Source organism: Macaca mulatta, chromosome 6, assembly GCF_049350105.2.
Source record: "Macaca mulatta isolate MMU2019108-1 chromosome 6, T2T-MMU8v2.0, whole genome shotgun sequence".
Lineage (NCBI taxonomy): Eukaryota > Metazoa > Chordata > Mammalia > Primates > Cercopithecidae > Macaca > Macaca mulatta.
In genome coordinates this window covers 38,987,132-39,000,904 of record NC_133411.1, presented here as the reverse complement: position 1 = coordinate 39,000,904, position 13,773 = coordinate 38,987,132, and the positions used below count along the sequence as shown (strand labels likewise).

The window sequence follows — 13,773 nt, the reverse complement described above, 5'->3', positions numbered from 1 at the left end:
CCTTGTGGCTATGTGGCTGAGCCACCTGTTTTCTCGCTAGCCGGTGGCTGGGAACTGCTGTCAACTTCTAAAGGCCACCCTCAGGTCTTTGCCACATGGGCCCCTCCATAGGCCCCCTTAAAACACAGCTGCTTACTGCTTCAAAGCCAGCAGTGGACTGTCTTCCTTCAGGAAGGGCACAGTCCTCTTTTAAGGGCTTTTCCCTGATTAAGGTAGGGCCACCCAGTATAATCTCCTTTGTGAGTAACTCAAGATCAACTGATCTGGGACCTTAATTATAGCTGCAGAAGTCCTTCACCTTAACCATATAATGTAATCTAATCAGAGAGTGACAGCCATCATATTCACAGGTCCCATTCATATTTAAGAAGAAGAGATTTTCTAGGATATGGATGCCAGAGGGGTTGGGAGTGATCTTAGAATTCTGCATACCATACCTTCTATGTGCTAGGACATGGCAATACATTAGTTATGAATCCTACCTACGAGAAACTACCAGGCTTTAAGCCAGGAGTGGTAATATGTGCCTGTAGTTCCAGCTACTCCAGAGACTGAGGCAGGAGGAGCGCTTGAGCCTGAGAAATCGAGGCTGCAGTGAGCTATGATCATACCATTGCACTTCAGCCTGGGTGACAGAGTGACACCAAAAAAAAAAAAAAAGAAAAAGAGAGAGAGAAGGAAGGAAGGAAGGGAGAGGGAGAAGGAGAGGGAGAGGGAGAGAGAGAGAGAGAGAAGGAAAGAAAGAAAGAGAGAAAGAGAGAGAGAAAGGAAGGAAGGAAGGAAGGAAGGAAGGAAGGAAGGAAGGAAGGAAGGAAGGAAGGAAGGAAGGAAGGAAGGAAACAAAAAAAAAAGAAAGCTCACTCACAGCCTAACAAGGGCAATGGATATGTGCTAATAACTATTCCATGAGATATGTTCTACAACAGAAGTACATTTAATGTTCAGAAATAGCACAAAAGTAGTAACATAAACACTGATCTTTGTAACATAAATAGGAGTTTACCAGGGAGGCAAGCATGAGGAAGATGGAGGATGGGTTAAGTAGGATTGGCTCAAAACAGGTATAGTGTGATTAACAAATTACTAGTAATTTGATTTTGCTAAGATTTCAGCAAATGTGCTGAGCATTTTTATCTGCTGTATCTTGACTTGTCTTCTTCTTTAAAACAAAGAAAGAAAAGAAATCTAGTTGTCCTAAGGACCGGTCGACGGACCTCATGTATGTGTGTGAAAATGTTGTCCATGACTCATCCACTTACAATATGATGACAACGCTAAGGGGAAAGACGCATAGTCAGTCAATGCTTCAGGCCTATGAGAAAATGTGCTCCCAGTTTCCTTCTGAATGTGTGGACCTTTTACAATAAGAAGCTTTCCTTGAAATAATGTTTCATTCCAGAATGGTAGAAATGAGTCCATACCTACAGACATAACAACAGCAAAAGCTATGGCAATTGCAGAATTCCTGAGCATGAAGAACAGCAACCAAAGTTGGATGAAGCCAGGGAAATCACAGCGCCTGGGGTGACACATGCTGAGAGCTGCACCCCACAGGGTGGTGCTTTCGTAAGTTGCAACAAGATTCACTTTTGAAGCTTGAGGTCTTCTGACTCTTCTACCACAATATGTAAATACAAGCCAGAAAGCAAAAAGCCTCTAAAAATTACAGTAGCCTTCATGTCAACTCCAAAATACCTCTTGAGCCATGAGGAAGATGACAACATTGCAAATGAAAATGCAAGCATCTTGCACGCGGTTCAGCTCTGAGTGTTCCACTCTCACTGCCAACAGTCTGATGTGGGATTGTTTCTGGTTACTCAGACCTGCTCGAGTTAGTTTACCTCCCTGTGGCCTTCCTGACAAGCCATATGGATAGGAACTACAAAGTACTGGGAGACCCGGATACCAGTCTCAGTTCAATTCGTTCTTTCATTTATCCAGAATTGTTGGAGGACAAGTGAGTTCTCCACTTATTGGATAAATAAGTTTTCCAAACAACTGAAAATTTTGGCTAGCCACAAGATTTTTGCACTTTTATTGTTTAAATAGGAGAAATTCTCCTAAGATATGGAATATATTAAGAGCATCGTCCCTGGACCCTGAATGCCTGGGTTTGAATCTCAGCTCCAACGCATGCTTGCGGTGTGATGTTGGGCAAGGGACTGAACTTCTCTCCGCTTCCAGGGATAATGATAGTCCCTGCTTCAGAAAGTAGAAAGAGTAAATAAATTAACCACACAAAACAGAACAGTATCTAGCACATAAAAATTGTTTCAGTAAGTATTATTGTTATTACTGTAAACAGAATGACTAACAGAAAATGAGGCTTTTCTTCTCAGAATCATCACTATAACCACTAAGCAAAATATTGTATATGTATATATGCATATTATTTACATATATAATATATATTTATAAGTATACAAACATTTTATGTATTTATGTATACACATACTTTATACAACCACACACTCACTAAATCTATATATACACATATATATTTATGCATCTATACATGCATATATATGTATACACACACACACACTCTCTCTAGATGTAAATATATAAAATCATGCCCTCATAACCCACTGGAATACATTAGGGAACTACATTTACCTTAAATGACCTCAGAAGTTTTAGCTTCTAGTTTTTCACGCTTTGTGTTTGCCTGTTTTAAACATCCTGGTCTCTTTCATTGGTGGAACTGCTAGCAGCCATGTCTGGCTATGTCTGACTTCTTCCTCCCCTGAGTTGTTCTTCTATTCTTCCATGACTGAGAAACCAGATTGCAAAGCTTGTTAGAATTGTGGCTAACATAAGAGCACAGAGTTCTGAATGAGAATCTCAGAGGCTCCTCTATGAATAAAATGGATGGGCTTTAATATTTGTACACCGGATCACCTGCTATGGCTGATCTGATCACCGTGTTTAGCTTGCTTTCTGATTCTTGAACCTGTTCTTAATCTGTGCTTTTCAGCTGTGCTCACAGGACCATCAGGCTGTGTGAGCAGATTTCAGGGGCTACCATGGTGTAGAAAGGGGTGGCCAAGGTGGGGTTTAATCTAGGAAGGCTCCAAGCCCTCCATTTTTGCTTCAACCAGAGAAGCTCTGAGATGTTTTATATACTGGGCTTCTGCATAGGATGCCATTGCAAAAAGGCTTCCGCTGCTACATTAATAAATAAAGTTGGCAACTACTGTTCTACAGAGTTATGTTTGCTAGATAAATGGCATCTGGACATACACTCTTTTATGTATGTTTGAAATATTTCAAATAAAAAATGAGAGTCACAAGCCAAACCAACACTAGGGATTAAACATAACAAAAATTCATATGTAATAAATGAGACTGGGCATCTACAGAAAACATTTCCAAATAAACCACCGTAACTATGATTTGTAAATTTTGTAATGATGTTAGGTTAACCCCACATCCCACCACAGAGCCACCACGTTAAAAGTCAATAAATGTAAAATAAGTGTAATTTTAAGAAGTCTAAAATGTTAATGATGGCTACAAATAGACGGGGCTTGAGTTACATGATTGGGAAAAGGGGAATTTTAAGAATGGTTTGTCAGGGTTTTTCCAGAACTCATGAAAAGAGATTCTAATAGTTGATACTAGGTTTCTATTCAGTAACATCCATACACTGGAAATGGACATATTAGCATGATGGAAACAATCTTCCAGTAACATTAAGCTCCCTCTTGTTCTAACTAACTCCATCTTACTAACTGTATCAGTTAGAATTGTTTTGTCTGCAAGAAACAAACAAAAACTCCCACAAAAACAGCAGTGGTTTAAACAAGACCAAAATTTATTTAGTTAGTTAGTTATTTGTTTGTTTGTTTTTTGAGATGGAGTCTTGCTCTGTATCCCAGGCTGGAGTGCAGTGGCATGATCTCGGATCACTGCAACCTCCGCCTCCCAGATTCAAGCAATTCTCCTACCTCAGCCTCCCGAGTAGCTGGGATTACAGGTGTGTGGCACCACACTCAGCTAATTTTTGTATTTCTAGTAGAGACGGGGTTTCGCCATACTGGCCATGCTGGTCTTGAACTTCTGACCTCAAGTGATCCACCTGCCTCGACCTCCCAAAGTGCTGGGAATACAGGCATCCCAGCCAAGATCAAAATTTATATTTATCAGTTGAGAAGCCTGGAGGGAGGTAGTCCAGGTCTGCCATGGCACTCGATGGTGTCAGGGGCCCAGACCTGCTCTACTTTATTGCTCTGTTATGAGCATCTGCCATTCTCAAGGTCTCTTCTGGTCCAAAATGGCTGCCAGAGTTCCAGACATTGCAGCCACTTTCCAGACAACAGGGAACAGGAAGAAGAAGAGGAAATCCCTCTTCCTTCAAGGAGACTTTTAAGAAGTTTTACAGACCCCTTCTGCTTACCTCATATTGACAACAACTTAGTCACATGGCCACACAGAACTGCACAGAAGGCTGGGAACTGTAGTCTGTATTCCAGACAGTTCTGTGCCCAGCCAAAACTCAGGTACTCCAGTACTAACAAAGAAGGAAAAATAGATATTGAATGACAACAAAAGTCTCTACCATGCCAAATTATCTCCTTGACATCTCTTGGTATTGCTCCTGTGGTGTGTGCAACAGTGCAAGGGTGCAGTGTTAAGCTCTGAAGGCCCCAGATGGCAGCTCGGGGGAAAATACTATACAGCAAATTGTTTTCTCTATTTCCTCCTCAATCTTGCCCCCCTAGTTCCTAGAGCTTATGAAGGTCCACAGAATGTATCCTTAGGACTGAAAGCTGTTGCTCCTACCTTTTCCACCTTGAGAAAAAAAAAAATCATTAGTTGCAGTGCAAATAGTTTCATCACAAAAAAGTAACAAAACTGATCAACTGAAAATCCTTGCGGAAGAAGAGATTTTTTTCTCATCTCCCTTAAGCCCTTCCCATGTTGGTCTGTGGAGCCTGAACATCACTGAGTAGGGAATGTCATACAGGATTGCATTAAGTGCTCCCCACAACCCAAAATACCTCCCCTTTAGCCTAATATAACATCTGACACCCTTGCATGAATCCTTTTAGTCTAAGACGCTGAGGCTGAATTGTCCTCTGAGAAAAGAAAGCAAAAACCCAACTGGCCTACATCACTAAGGAGACCTTGAAAGATTGATGTAAGATAGCCCCTGATGGAAGAGAATGGGCAGGGCCCACAGGGATGACCTGCAGAATCACTGTGGACCTGCTGGGGGGGTGACAAAGGACAATGGGAGAAGGAGGAGGTAGTGAAAATAAACTTTGGTTGTGCCAAATTTTCTGAAGAGCCAGCACTTCTTACTGTGAAAAACTGATCTGGAGCGAAGTGATGAATTATCCCATCCAAAATTACCAATTCTTTTCAAGCACTCCTTTCACTTTTATTCAATCCCCTAATAAAAGCAGACTTGCTGTCCTCATTAAGCCCAACGTATTGGCATCTGAAGTGTACTGATGTACTCATATGTTATTTCCCTAATTACACTGGAACTTGCAATGCCCAAGAACTCTGTTGATGAAAATAATCCTTCTGTAATATTTCCTTTTTGATTGGGCACCTCTGGGCATTAAAAACACATTTTCAATGAAAACTAGGAAGGGCTTTCTTAGTTCTTATCACATTAATCTTGTCATCTAAACTTTTCTACTGGAAAGCTAGCTTCTTCCATAAATCCTTTTCTCAAATTATTTTGGAAGTAACCTGAGATACTACATCAATGAGAAGGCCCAGAGCAGATGTGGGAGGAGAGAAAGAGGAATTAATGACAAGCTTCAGCATTTATTCTTTGACGACTAGCAGCTTAAACCCCCTAAATAGAACACGTGAATAATCAACTCACTCCTGAAGCTGAAGGGAATAGTTTTATCTGAAACAGAAGTCCCTCATTATAATACGGTTTTCATGATCAGATATTTCCAAAGGGGCAGAGAGGTAGGGGACAGGGAAACGTCAAAATATATCCATCCAAACCCAACATTGAAAAGCCCACAAAACACATTTGGCTACAAGTTGGAGTCAGTTCTAAATCCCAGTATGTCACACAGGCATTCACCACAACACCCCTGTGACTGTCCCAAGCACATCCACATCTTGCCCTTGGACAAGTCACACCTTGTCTCTGAGTCTTGTTTCTCACCCATACAAAGGAAAGGTTTGCCTAAGGGACCTCTGCAGTCTGTCAAAATCCATCCTATAATGGATGTAGGATATATCCTACAGTGGAATTACACTGATGCTCTCCTGGTGGCCCTGCTATGTCTTAATTTTTTGGTGCCTTAAGTCCTTACAGCATGACACTTCTCAAGACTACCCAAGGAAGCACACCTTCAGTGTTTTGCAATACCACATGTTATGGTTTGGCTGTATCCCCACCCAAATCTCATCTTCCATTGTAGCTCCCACAATTCCCATGTGTCATGGGAGGGACCCAGTGGGAGGTGACTGAATCATGGGGGCAGGACTTTCCCGTGTTGTTCTCATGATAGTGAATAAGTCTCATGAGAGCTGATGATTTTATAAAGGGGAGTTCTCCTGCACAAGCTCTCTTGCCTGCTGCCATGTAAGATGTCCCTTTGCTCTTCCTTCATCTTCTGCCACAATTGTGAGGCCTCCCCAGCCATGTGGAACTGTGAGTCCATTAAATCTCTTTTCTTTATAAATTATCCAGTCTCGGGTATGTCTTTATTAGCAGCATGAGAACAGACCAATGCACCACATCCAAAATGCCAAGAGAGAACCTGTTTGGGTGCATATTCAGAGTGGTTCATGGAAAAGCTACCAATGGAGGCCTGCTGCCTGCTGAATGGACCTTCTAAGCACTACCAATGCAGAATAGCCCAGAACTAAGGGAGATTTTGCCCCTCAGGAGACATCTAGCAAAATCTGGAGACAATTTTGGTTGTTACAACTTGGTGGGAAGGGGTTGCTCCTGGCATCTAGTGAGTAGAAACCACAGGTGCTGCTAAACATCCTACAATACACAGGACAGCCACCAATAACCAACAACCATTCTGCCCAAAACGTCAATAGTGCTGAAGTTGAGAAACCAGGCCTAAGTCCACAGACCCAGCAGTGTGGGGCAGCCAGCTCTTACCAGTGCATGAGAGTTAAATGTGTTCATCTCCTTCCAGTTCCACGTTCATGAGGTCACTCTGGCAAAAAGAAATCTGCCATGGTGGGAGGATTTGCACCACAGAAATCAGCAAATCAGCTCTACAAATCAAAGCAATTTTATGTCTGCGAGCAAGTTATTAAACATTTAACAACACATCGCTAATCCAAACTTCTGAAGTAACTCGGAAGCCCAAAGTTCTTTCAGCAAGAAGGCTATCATGTAGTGAGATGACTTTACCTATGGGCAAGAAGTGGGACTTCCTAACATTACCACAACCACCATGACAAAAAGGAAGGACACAGAATGAGGGACATCGTGGGCAGGTATTGGAAGAGTCTCCTGTTCTTTGGTTCCATTTTCTTACTTATATATATGCACTGCCTTCTTCCAAAGAGCACTTGAGGGGACAATTAGGAAATACACAACAGGCTTGTTTACTAAACTGCTCAGAGGAAAAGCATAATGAAAAAATAATAACTCAATACATTTAATTTTGAAAAATTGACATAGAAAAATAAAGATCAACACACAACAGGTGCCAAGCCCGAGGAGCAGGCAAGCTGATCCTTCCGCCCCTAGCCCAGCTGCCTGAAAGACACATTTCCTAGTGGGTCCTGGATGCTGGTAAAGCTGGACTCTACCAGACCCCCCACGAGGAACCGCAGGGCCCCCTCTTGCCTTCCAGGGCTCCGCACGGAGGATGGAATGCCCTACAGAAACTCAAGCCACATTGTAGGGAAACCCTTTTCCAGCTTGCTCTTTATTGCTGTCTTGATATTTGCCTCTGGTTGCTATGGCAAAATCTGGCATTGGAATTTTTCTGGGAACAAATAGGAAATAGTTGTGGGGGAAGTTCAAGATCCTACATACATTTAGGTTTGGTTATAAACACTCATAGTAAAATAAAGTGTTGACTCATTAAACCCAAAATAAACCAAAAAAGAATTTTTTAAAATCCTCTTTCAAAAACTCTTACTTTGTTGCAAAGGTGACCAGCTAGAAAGTTCTTTGCTCTTATGGACAAGATCGTCAGCAAAATGAACTAACAGGGTAGAGGACCGATCAGTTGGGAAACCGGTCACCCCATGCCAAGTCACACTCTGCCTTTAGCATGTTTCATTTCTGGAGCTGGAAGTGCTCACCCTACGCAGAAGAAATTTTCCATTTGCAGGAGTGGATTATTTTGTCCAGTCTCACTGAGGAATATGCCAGGACTGCAGCCATTTGAACTCTGGCACCAAGGGTCTGGAAAAGCTTAGGAGGACATGCAGGCCTGTGGCACACCTTGAACCCAGATGGACCGGGTGTCTCTTTGTTAGTGTCTAGTGATATAGTTTGGATGTGTGTCCCCACCCAGATCTCATGTTGAATTGTAATCCCTAATGCTGGAGGAGGGGCCTGGTGGGAGGTGTTTGGATCATGGGGGCAGATCCCTCATGGCTTGGTGCCATCTTCACAATAGTGAGTGAGATGTTATGAGACCTGCTCATTTAAAAGTCTGTAACACCTACCCCCATCCCCAATCTCCCTTGCTTGCTCCTGCTTTCAACTTGTGGCATGCCTGTTCTCCATTCCCCTTCCGCCATGATTAAAAGCTCCCTGAGGTTTCACCAGAAGCTGAGCAGATGCCAGCACTATGCTTCCTGTATAGCCTGCAGAACTATGAGCCAATTTAACCTCTTTTCTTTATAAATTACCCAGTCTCAGGTATTTCTTTATAGCAATGTAAGAATAGTCTAATACATCTATCTTTCCCTAAGGCCACTATATCTGAAGAGTTCCTGCATCTCCACTTCTCACCTAAGCCCCAACTGTTCTCTCAGTTCACATCCACAGCTCACATCGCCTGACTTGTCTCCTAGGGCCAGCCACATATGTGGGAAGAAACATTGCCATCCATACACAGTGAATTGAAGAGGGCGAAAGTCCTCTCCACCCTGTATGGGCTAGCTGGTGTGATGTCCCTAGCATTCAAGGCTATCATCAAAATACAAAGTCTCTTAAGAGATGTATGGAGAGGTATCACATCATAGACTTTACCGAAGATTTCAAAGGGGAGATTCTTCAAGTGCCATCTGTCTCCAACCTATCTTTTTTCCATCCCATCTCCTAATGTTCCCCAAAAACCTAGCTCGGCTCCAGTCAAGTTCATACCTTACTATCTCTTGCATCTACCATAGATGCATCAGAAATAATGATAAAAATATGTTACTACATACAGCAATCTTTACTTACCAGAGTATCTCTAAAAGACAACATATTTGTTTGGAGTAAATACTTAGGTAAGCCATTTGGGAAGGAGAAGAGAGATCTCAAAGTTGTGGTCACTGAAGTATTATTTATAAAATAAGGGAGGAAAGAAAAAGCAACAGGTAAAAGGAGGCAGGGCCTGTGTGGGAGGGGACTAAAGAGATAACACGTGTAAGAACAACTATTTTTCTAGAAGTCACCACCACCTGACAGTGTTCCAATTTCTTTATACGAATCAACTCATTCAACTCTTACAGTCCGATGAAGTAGTTAGTAATATAATCCCCATTGCACAGGTGGGGAAACAAAGCCCCGAACCCTTCAGTAACTTGCCCAAGGTTACCTGGCTTGTGAATGGTGGAGATAGCAAGTGATGGTCGGACTCCAGACTGTACTTTCCTCAGTGGGGAAGCCTCTGCTTGCAGTTGAGGAAGGACTGCAAAGCAGTAGACTTAAAAGATTTTAACAAATATAAGAAGTCACCAACATAAGACACACCATTGTCTTATGTATTGTTACCAAAGGAAACGTGCTGCCAATTAGACTATGACACACCAACACAGCAAGACAGAGTCTGGTTTCCAAGATATCAAATACTCAACTAGGAAAAACGTACATATTGGAAATGATGAACACAGTATCAAAACGGAATATGAATCTGTTTGTTGTGGGGGTTACAGTGAAACCTCCATCATCTTCCCTTTGAAACTCCACAGTAAACTCCACATTTCTCACAAATGCTTTCGTGAGCATTGATTCTTGAGAGGAGGTGGTGGCAAGGAAGAACTCCTAGAAGTGCCATTTGTGTGTGTGCGCGGGTGCCCACATGTGTGCAGAGGCAGAGCAAAGACAATTTTAGCAAATGCAAAATGTACTTACCCTATATTTAGTTACGCAAAGAAAATGTACCTTCATTATTTTCTATAATTGATCAAATCTTTCTCCAGAGTCCTTCACTTTACTAAGTAAAGAAGGAAAATTACATGTCATCTAGTCCAATAATTTTAAATGCCTTCTGGATATTTTGGTATTGCAGCACCTCGTCGCCTACCACGCTCCACTTTCCCATTTTTCTTCAAGATGACCCCTGGGGGAAGGGTCTGCTTCATGTTGGTAGGAAAGGGGAGGAAGGTCCTTGGCCCACATGATTCATATGTGCAGGTTCCTGGCCTGTCCTCCAGTTCATCTAGTTCCCACCCTAGAAGGTCTCAATACTGAAGTCTGTGGCTGATCAATGCCTGCTGTGTGCTCACCAGGGCCATGCTGACTCAGCTCCACTTAGGTCCTCACAGGAGCTGCATATCCTTCTGAGGTCTGGCTATGTCTCCCATTCCATCTCCCCCTGGGCAGCCCCCCACTGGCAACCCCCTGATAAGCTCATCAGCTGGGACTACTTACTCATGGCACTCATGGCATGCTTGTTCAATGAGCTTCGGTGTGACTTCCAGTTCCTTCCAATCGCAGCTCCTTGCCAGCTGTCATGAGGCTGTCATATTAAAGAAGCTAATTGCCATCCTAGATATACCAGTGATCTCCTGAGGGGCTCACCTATTGGTAGCTACCTGTGCCCAGGAGACAACAGTCGCCTGAAGGGGAAACATAAACATTATACAATGTTGCAATTAGTGTTAATGGAATAAATAAAGATCAAGATCACCTACTGAGCACATTAGCATGCAGATAGCATGTTCTAGTCCTAGTGGATACTCAGTATATTTCCAGCTTAGTCCGTGATTTCAGACTGGAGTTCCATGAAGACAGAGACAATGCTTATCTTGTTCATCACTGTATTTACAGGCATAATGGGCACTGAATATTTGTCAGATGCATGTTAAAGTTTAAAAAGGGAAGAATAGCAAGTCATTTACATTAAAGGAAAATGTTGTCTAGGCCAGTGGAGATAACTTAAGTGGAGATAACTTTATCCCCCAGAAGACATTTGGCAACCTCTGGAGACATTTTTGGTTGTCACAACCGGGGAGGGGAAGCTACTAGCATCCAGAGATGCTGCTCAACATTCCACTATGCATGTGACACCCCCCAAAAAGCAAAGAAATTTGGCCTAAAATGTCAATAGTGCTAGAACTGAGAAACTCTGATCTAAGGATTTGAGAGCTACAGATCACGGTGTGCTGGTAAATGTTAACAACAGGCTCTCTGGGTAAGGGAGGGACTCCTGATTCATAATGTTTACCAATTTACATGAAATAAATACTACAACCATGGTTGATTTCAAGCTCCAACAAGACATCATGAAACACACAGTTGGGAAAAGGGCATAGCAGAGCACACTGTTATATAATATTTCCACCCTGCAGTTAAAATAGACAGAAATAACCCCAACAGCATAGACAATAGTAACATATAGTAAAACAATTTGAAAGTAATGAATTTCGAGTATCATTATTACTTTGTTTTTAATGAAATTTATTTAAATGTAAGTTTAGGCCATTTCACTTTTATAATGGCTGTATTTAATAAGTGGCTCACAACATTCCTGAAATTTTAACATTGGCCCTTGTGAGTCCGTATGAGCAACATACCTAGTCAGGGATAATGCAAATGGGAAGAGATAAATTGAAGGGTTGAAGGGAGGCAAGAGGACAAGCTGCAAACATCAAACAGTGCCCTTGGCCCGTGTAGCAAGAGGAGGCTGAAGAGCAGGGGAGACATCCTGAAGCACGGAGCACCTTGTGAGATATGAGCATGGGAGCCGTTCAGAGGAGAAAAGGTGTTGGGATGTGTTACCTAATGGGTGACCCCAGTTGCTCTACTTTGAAACATTAAAAATCCAGCTTCCAGCTGGTTGTGGTGGCTCACACCTGTAATCCCAGCACTTTGAGAGGCTGATGCAGAAAATCACTTGAGGTCAGCAGTTCGATATCAGCCTGGGCAATGTAGCAAGACCCCACCCATCTCTACAAAATAAAAATTAAACAAATCAGTCAGTCACAGTGGTGTGTATCTATAGTTCCAGCGACTCAGGAGGCTGAGGCTGGAGGATCATTTGAGCCCAGGAGTTTGAGGCTTGCAGTGAGCTATGATTGTGCCACTGTACTCCAGCCTGGGTGACAGAGGGAGATCCTGTCTCAAAAAAAAAAAAAAACTTACAAAATCCTCTCTCATATATCTATCTATAGATAGATTAGATAGGTAGATAGATAGATAATATAGATGGATAGATAATAGATAGATAGATAGATAGATAGATAGATAGATAGATAGATATGGATATAGGTGATATAGATACAGATGTAGATACAGATATATTAATAGATATACCCTAGTGGTTCTGAGTAACACCATATTAAAAGTAAAAGCAAATGAAAACAGCATTCCTCAGTGCCTCCCCTAACACAAAGTGAGAAGTGAATAGAATTTAAAGGAAGGGAAATGTATATACACTTTCCTATTTTCTTAAGAATAAAACATCGAGGACTGTCTCCCATAGTGTTCTATCACATTGTGCAGGCTTAATAAATAAAGAATTTAAACCACCTACCTTCCCCAAGGGAGACAGGCAAATGCACACTGGCATGAGAACGTCCTGCTCACGTTGGAGGGCTTCTGTCTGCTCCCCCAGGAGAATCTGGCCCAGTAAAGGAAGCACTGCTTTCATGTGTGCTTTAGACGTCTATCCAGAGCTGCCGTCCTCATGGCTGGAGAAGTGAACAGCAAGCAGAGCTGATCTTGCTAAACTGCAGCCACTTCCTGAGGTTTGGGATGAACACATCAAGGTCTCAAGACAGAGGGCCGGGACAGCATAGCTTCTCCCTCTGTAGACTAGGGCTGCTGAATGCAAGGAAGTCCATGTAGCCCCAGAGAGCCCAGCAGGTCTCCCCACAGTCCCACTCCTCCACTTCCGGTGACACCTACCATCTGCCCACCTCAATGGACCTGCTCTCTGTTCAACAAGTAGAGTGTTTGAATTCCACATTTTACTTTATAAAAATCCTCAGAAGGCCACATCTCAAAAAAATATCCACATGTGAAAGTGGGATTTGGCAGAGAAAATAGAATGGGGAGGGTTATTCTTAGGCCCAGGAAAGGGGGGGCCCTAGTATTCCTCTGGTTGTGCCCTTCATATGGGGTGAAGAGTTCAGGGGCACAGAGATGTACCCACCTGGAGCCTGCAGCCTGCATCTCCTCTTTTGGACTATGTCTTGGGTACCAGAGACCCTGAATCCCCTGTCCAAGTGATCTTAATTCCACTTCCAGAGCTTTCTCCAGGCCTGTTTCTCTCCAAGGCAGGTCACACCACCAGTGCACACACCCCTAAGCTAAGGGGTGCTGTTTGTGGGGATACAAGCTGTGTAGGCTAGGATGTCCACACACATATGTGTACCGCCCCCTTATATGGGACTGCCAGGGTGGGAAGAGATGAGGGACAGGCCACAGGCCAT

At 42.8% G+C, this 13,773-nt stretch overlaps 1 protein-coding gene across 15 annotated transcripts in view; it reads right to left on the bottom strand.

Moving 5' to 3' along the window:
* Positions 1-918: 918 nt before the first annotated feature.
* Positions 919-13,773, bottom strand: part of LOC106998719 (uncharacterized) — a 34,959-nt gene continuing 22,104 nt past the window's right edge. Inside the window, exons 3-10 of one of the 15 annotated variants that reach the window (XM_078004671.1) lie at positions 12,873-13,081; positions 12,193-12,288; positions 11,914-12,060; positions 10,769-10,956; positions 10,250-10,331; positions 7,100-7,218; positions 2,617-2,773; positions 919-2,202 (exon numbers count right to left, since the gene is read on the bottom strand). The gene's annotated coding sequence lies outside the window, so the exon portion shown is untranslated. Of the gene's footprint in view, positions 2,203-2,616; positions 2,774-4,399; positions 4,514-4,661; positions 4,795-7,099; positions 7,219-10,191; positions 10,332-10,768; positions 10,957-11,913; positions 12,061-12,118; positions 12,289-12,872; positions 13,082-13,773 lie in introns of those variants that run through there. The other 14 variants (XM_078004673.1, XM_078004670.1, XM_078004666.1 and 11 more) reach the window with 14 other exon arrangements.